An 8,226-nucleotide genomic window follows, 5' to 3' on the forward strand; every position below is an offset into this window, starting at 1 on the left:
TGAGGACACTCCCGTGTACCAGGCCGTGTGAAATCTAAGTGGGTTACTGACTTGGGTCACACGGCCGACCACACTCCCATCTGCCAGCCCATGTGCCACACACGGCCAATAGACACCCTTGTGTGTCTAGGCCGTGTCAAAATTATAGGGTATACTGACTTTAAATCGAAGGGTACCCAAGGAAACACATAGCTATGTACCAAGGCCATGTGTCACACACGGTCGAGCCACACGCTCATGTGCTCAGCCGTGTGGAGCGAAAATAGACTTGGTTTAAGTCACATTTCTCACCCTCCTCAAGCATACCTAAACCATATTAAATTGCATCATTTCTAAACTTATATAGGTAGCCAAAACATGCCAATTCACACACATATCATACCATCTATTATCAACCATTTCAATTACTCCATTTCACATTCAAAATATACTAAATCATTATGCCAAAATCTTCACAACTTATCTAACTTCCAAATGTATCAACTCATCAACATATCCTCTATTTCTAGTCACATAACTTACCATATTAAAATTTCAAATCAAACCACAATATGCCAATTTCCAAGCATTAGTATATCAATTACCAACTAACCAAATAAAAAGCCATTTGACAAACATATCAAAACAAGCAAACACTTAGAATATTATATACATCACATATACCATAATCAATCATATAATTCAAGCCAACTTAAATGGCCATATACCAACATTTACAAGCCAAATCGGATGGCCAGAATCATAACTCAAAACATATCAAGATGACACTAGCCTATACATGCCATATACCATATATACAAAGCTTCCAAAAATACCAACGAGATGATTGATAGTGCGATGACGTATTCCTAAAAATCCCCGAGTCCGAGCTAGTTTTGATAATCTATAAAACATGGTAAAAAACCACACAAAGTAAGCTTTAAAAGCTTAGTAAGCCATATACAAATAAAACTATCATATAAATCACCACATTTCCATTACTAGGCCAAGTACAAGTAAACATATATATAGACACAAACCTTTCTCTTTGAATACATATTCATTTTCTCATGTAATTCATCAATTACTTCACTTTTCAATACTCGTATAAAATTCGTACGTACCTAAATCATTTAATTCATTAACACATTCTTTCTCAAATTTTCTTTGCTCGTTGAACCATTTGGAATCGTTAAGGGCACTCATAAATCACATAAGCTCGTATAATGCCATATCCTAGATATGGTCTTACATGTTATCACATATCGATGTCACTGTCCCAGACAGGGTCTTACAGGTAATCAATTAACGATGCCAATGTCCCAGACATGGTCTTACACGTAATCACATCTCGATAACCTAATGTCATGACATTCGTATCCTATACTATTCCTAAGGTTTGTACGAGACTTTCAGATATCGTAGCTCTGTCGATTCTTGTTTGTAGTTACTGTTCATACTTATTGCAAGTCAATGACAAATAATACATATCTAATTCAATTTAAAAGCATGTATTTGCATATGAACTTACCTCGTAGTCGAAATAGATGAATTGGATCAATTACTCGATAACTTTCGATTTTCTCCGATCCAAATCTGATTCTTTCTTTCAGGATCTATATAAATTCAAAATTAACTCTTTTATTCCTAAATTCTTTCAATTTCATCCAAAGCACACAATTTTGGACATTTTACATATTAACCCCTATAATTTCACATTTTTTCAATTTAGTCCCTATTTCACAAATACACCAAATTACACAATTTCCTTCTAATTTCATGCTAGCCGAATTTCATATAGCTTCATATCAACCCATATTTTCATTTATTTCACAAAATTGACCACACATTTTATACTTTTCACAAATTAGTCATTTTTATGCAATTCACTAAAAATCACTTTACAAAACATGATAATCTATCAAGAACTACTCATTTTCCATCCTCAAACATTCAAGAACTCAAGAATTCATTAATGAAAATTTACAAAATGACCAAAAAATTTAGAAATTAGGGTATGGGCTAGCTAGAACACAAAGCAACGATCATAAAAATATAGAAATCATCAAAAGTCGAGCTCAAAACATACCTCAATTAAACCAAGTACTTGTTAAACCATGAATGCTCTCCAAAGTTCTCTTTTCTTTCGATATTTAGCCAAGAAGAAATAAAATGAACTAAATTTTTGGCTTTTGTTTTAATTAAATTAACCTTAATAACTAAATTACTATTTTACCCTTAATTAAAACATTAACAAAACATTGAATAGTTGGACATTTATGTCAAATTCCATTAATCATGGTTTAATTACAGCATAAGGACTTCACATGTAATAAGCCATAGCAATTAAACACCTTTATCATATAGAATGTAACTTTTGCATTTTACGCGATTAAGGCTTCGTTTGGATGGGCGATTGACTATGGTGCAGGGCGTTTAGCTTACTTTTTATCTCACGCTACAGTATCACTACAGTATTTAATCTCACCGCTACCACTGTTTTTACACTAACCGCAGCTAAACGCACCGCCTATCCAAACTCACCCTAAGTCTTTTTTCTCAAATTGAGCTATTAAACAATAAAATTTACTAACGAAATTTTCACAGATAAATATTCACATGCTATAAACACAAAAAATAATATTAAAATAATTTTATAACCTCAGATTTGTGGTCCCAAAACCACTGTTTCGATTTAGCTAAAACCGAGTTATTACAAGTCTCCACTGTTTGGATATTGCTTTCTCATAGCATCCTCGGGTTCCCACGTAGCTTCTTCAACTCCGTGTCAATGCCATAATACTTTCACTAATACTATTCTTTTATTTCTTAGCTCTTTGATCTCATAAGCTAGAATTCGGATCAGTTTTTCACTATACGACAAATCTGACTAAATCTCAACTTCGGTCGGGGAAATAACATGCGAAGGATCAGATTTGTACCGTTTTCGACGCATTGATACATGAAACACGTTGTGAATCTTTTCTAACACAGACGACAATGCTAGCCGATAAGCTACTGGTCCAATTCGTTTGATAATTTTGTACGGCCCGATGAATATCGAACTCAATTTACCTTTACAACTAGATCGAAGTATTTTCTACCACGGAGATACTTTCAAAAACAATCTATCCCCGATCTGGAACTCAATATAATTCCATTTCAAGTCTGCATATGATTTTTAATGATCTGACGTTGCTTTCAAACTATTACGGATAACTTTCACTTTCTCTTCTATTTCTCTAATCAAATCGACCCCGTGAATCTTATTCTCACTTAGCTCAATCCAATATAACGGTGTTCAACATTTTCGACCATATAAAGCTTCGTACGGTGCCATTTTAATACTCAATTGAAAGCTATTACTATATGAAAATTCAATCAATGGCAGGTATCATTCCCACTTACCTTTAAACTCAAGAATACAACATTTCAACATATCCTCAAGTATCTGAATAATCCGTTCGAATTGACTATCTGTTTACGGATGAAAAGCAGTACTAAAGAATAGCTTTGTACCCAGTGCATCTTGTAATTTCTTCCAGAAAAGCGATGTAAATCTCAGATCTCTATTCAAACTAATAAAAATAGGTACTCCGTGCAATCTCACAATCTAAAAGATATATAATTCAACAAGCTTATCGAGTGAATAATCTGTTCGTACAGAAATGAAATGAGCTGATTTCGTTAGTCGATCAACAACAACCTAAATTGCATCTTTCTTACTCGAAGATTAGGGTAACCCCGAAACAAAATCCATAGTGATCCTGTCCCATTTCCATTCGGGAATCATAACAGGTTGCAGTAACCTAGACGATACCTGGTGCTTAGCTTTGACTTGCTGACAAATTAAACATCTCGAAATGAATTCAGAGATATCACGTTTCATACCAGGCCACCAGTAAAGTTGTTTCAGACCGTTATACATTTTCGTACTTCCCGGATGAACAAACAAACGAATACTATGGGCCTCAAGAAAAATCTTCTGAATCAACTCAGTATTCTTAGGAACACAAATCCTGTCTCAAAACATCAAGCAACCATCAGAACTAATCCAAAAATCTAATATAATTCCTAACTCACACTAAGCTCTCTTGTCTTGCAAGTCACTGTCACCTTTCTGAGCTTCATAAATATCTTGGAGACACATCAGTCTAGCTCTCAACTCGGGTAGAATCGAACCATCATCTGATAAGGCTAACTGAGTGTTCATAGCCCTCAAAGCAAATAATGACTTCCTATTCAAAGCATCGACGACCACGTTCGCTTTTCCTGGGTCGTAGTCAATCACTAGCTCATAATCTTTTATCAACTCTAGCCACCTTCATTGTCGTAGGTTCAAATCCTTTTGAGTCATTAAGTACTTTAAACTTTTATGGTCAGTGAATACTCGACATTTCTCGCAATACAAGTGGTGTCTCCAAATCTTCAACGTAAACACAATGGCAGGTACCTCTAAATCATGCGTCAAATAATTTTTCTCATGTGGCTTCAGCTGCCTCGAGGCATAAAACCATTCAACGATGCATCACTATAAATTACAAATTCTTTACCCGATTCTGGCTACACTAACACTGGAGCTTCAGTTAATAAAGCTTTTAGCTGATCAAAATTTTTCTGGCACTTGTCCGACCACTCGAACTTAACATCTTTATGAAGTAGACTTATCAACAGAGTTGTAATCATTGAGAAACCTTTTACGAATCGCCTGTAATAACCCGCTAGTCCATGAAAACTTCAGACTCCGAATACATTTCTTGAAGGCTTCCAACTAATATTGCTGAAATCTTGCTCGGATCTACTCGAATACCCGATGCTAACACAATATGCCCTAGAAAACCAACTTCTCGTAACCAAAACTCACATTTACTAAACTTTGCAAAAAGCTATTTATCTCGCAAAGTCTGTAGACTATTCTCAGATGTTCGGCATGCTTGGATTCATCTCATGAATAAATCAAAATGTTATCTATAAACACAACAACAAATTTGTCCAAATAAGGTCTGAAAATCCAATTCATTAGGTCCATAAAAAAGCAGGTGCATTCGTTAATCCGAAAGGCCTAACTAAAAACTCATAATGTATGTACCTTATTCAAAAAGCAGTTTTCAGCACGTCAGAGTCTTTAACTCGCAACTGATAGTAACCTGATCTTAAATCTATCTTTGAATATACTATAGCCCCTTTCAACTAATCAAACAAATCGTCTGTTTGTGGCAGAGGGTATTTATTCTTGATAGACGCTTTATTGAGTTTTCGATAGTCGATGTACATTCTCATAGTTCTGTCTTTATTTTTCACAAACAAAACCGGTGTACCTCAAGGAGAATAAATCGGTCGTGCGAAACCTCTATCAGTCAATTCTTGCAACTGAGCTTTCAACTCTTTCAATTCAGTCAGTGCCATTCTTTACAAAGCTATCGATATCAGAATTATTCCCGACACTAACTCAATACCAAACTCTACCTCCCGGATCAGCGACAAACCCAGTAATTCTTTGGGGAACAAATCTAGACACTCACATACAACTAGTACTGATTCGATCTTCTTTTCAGTCACTTTTGTATCAAGCACATAAGCAAAATAAGCTTCGAAACCCTTTCTCACATATTTCTGAGCTAACATCGATGAAATCACTACTGGTAAACCATTCAGATCATCTGACTCAATCTGGATAATCTCATTATACTAACATCTCAATTCTATCATTTTTTGTTTGTAATTCACAATAGCATCATGAAACATTAACCAATCCATACCCAGGATTATATCAAACTCGTCAAATGCAAGCAACATCAAATCGGTCGGAAAGCAATTATCCCGAATCATCAAGGAACAGTTCTTGCGTACTTTATCAACCAAACCACATTGACCTAAGGAGTTCGATACTCTAACCACAAATTTAGTAGACTCTACAGGAAAAGTCTTACTGGATACTAAAGTTCCACATACATAAGAATAAGTTGATCCTGGATCTATCAATGCAATTACAGTAGTATCATAGAGAGTGAAAGTACCGGTAATAACATCTGGAAAGGAAGCTTTTTCCTGAGTGCAAATAGCATAAGCTCTGGTAGGTGCATGAGCCTCAAATCTAATAGCAGTATCTTTAGCTCCCCCTTGACTACTACTCACATTACTATGTTTCTGAGTGGTCTACCTCGAGCTACCATGTTACTCGGCCTAGTATTCTGCATTATCTCTTGCTCAACCAACTCAGGACATTCACGAATGAAGTGTTCCAATGATCCACATTTGAAACAGGCCCGATCATTCAATCTACATTCGTCAAAATGTCATTTAGCACAATGTTTGCACTCGGGTCTGTTAGGCCTGATGTTACCAACACTAGCTACTGAGGTAGCTTTCGAACTCATAGGTGGTCTGTCTCGATCACATCTAGAATAACCTGTAGTAGCCTTTGAACAGCTAAAGTCATCTCAGAACTTCTTGGATGTCGAATGAAATGACTTACTCAATGATCTTTTTCGCGAATCTCTAGCTTCAAAATCAACTTTTCTTTTCTTTTCCCCAAGTTCTTCAGCTTTGCATGCTCACTCGACGAGTATCACAAACTCTTTTATTTCCAGAATTTTGACTAACAACCGGATATCTTCATTCAACACATCTTCAAATCTCTTGCACATAATTACTTCGGTCGAGACACATTCTCGTGCATATTGACTTAATCTCACAAATTCTAGTTCGTATTCTGTAATAGACATACAGCCCTATTTCTGTTCAAGAAACTCTTTGCATTTCTAACAATTGGTAATCCCCCTATTCATCAGATTCAATTAGAAGAATTTCATTATTCTGACATTTCAATTCTATAATCTTTCGTCTACATTTCACAATGGCATCATGTAGAGTCAACCAATCCATACCCAGAATCGCATGGAGCTCATCAAATGGAAAAAGTATCAAGTCAGCTAGAAAACAATAACCCCAAGTCATTAAAGGACAGTTCTTGCATACTTTGTTAACTAGAACATACTTGCCTAAGGGGTTCGATACTTTAATTACAAATTCTGTAGACTCAACAAGCAATTTTTTTACTAGACACTAAATTCTCACAAACATATGAATGTGTTGATCCAGGATCAATTAAAGCAATCACATTAGTGTCGTAAAGAGAAAATGTACCGGTAATAAATCAGGTGATGACGCTTTTTCGCGTGCGCAAATAGCGTAAGTTCTGGCTAGTGCTCTAGCTTCAGATCTCACAACTGAATCCCTAGTCACACTTCCACCACTGGACACATTCCTTGTGTTTCTCGATGGTCTCCCTCTCACAGTCGTATTACTCGGTCTTGCAGTCTGAAATTTATCTTTCTCATATAACTCTAAGCAATCTCGAATAAAGTGATCTGGCGAGCCACATTTGAAACAAGCTTTAACACTTTTATTTTAGCACTCTTTAAAATGACGTCTCCCATACTGTTGGCACTCGAGTTTGTTGTTTCTTACATTGCCAATGCTCGAGACGGAAGTTACTTGAGCTTTAGAACTCACATGTTGATTTCCACGATCTCTATTCTGATATCCCACTGATGCATTTGATCAACTATAAGAATCTTAGGATTCCTTTGATGAAGAATGATAAGGTTTATTCATTGGTCTTTTTCTTGAATCTCTAGCCTCTGAATTAACTTTCCTCTTTTCTCGACTAAAATCTTCGAATTTGCAAGCGCGGTCAACTAACACGAAAAATTCTTTCAAATATAAAATCTCGACCAGAAGTTTAATATATTTATTCAACTCATCAACAAACCGCTTGCACATAATCTTTTGGTAGAAACATACTCTCGAGTATATTTACTCAACCGCACAAATTCTCTCTCGTACTCGGTTACGGCCATTCAGCCTTGTTTCAATTCTAAAAACTATTTGTGCTTTTGATCCAGAAACCATTGGCTTATATATTTCTTCCTGAACTTGGTCTAAAAACATTTCCAAGTAACCCGTTCTCTAGGTACAATAGATACTCCAGTATTCCACCACTGGTATGCAGTGTCCCTTAGAAGTGATATAACACATTTTAAACATTCAACTGGTGTGCAAGAAAACTCATCAAACACTTGAATCGTATTTTCAAGCCAAAACTCTGCTTTCTTAGGATCTTCATTAACATTAGCTCTAAATTATTTAGCCCCGTGTTTACGAATCTTGTCAACTGGAGGCTTATTCAATCTAAAAAGCTCGACTCCTTGAAGAACTACAGGAACCCGTTGGGGATTAGGACGG

This window comes from Gossypium hirsutum, chromosome A02, assembly GCF_007990345.1.
Source record: "Gossypium hirsutum isolate 1008001.06 chromosome A02, Gossypium_hirsutum_v2.1, whole genome shotgun sequence".
NCBI classification, from domain to species: domain Eukaryota; kingdom Viridiplantae; phylum Streptophyta; class Magnoliopsida; order Malvales; family Malvaceae; genus Gossypium; species Gossypium hirsutum.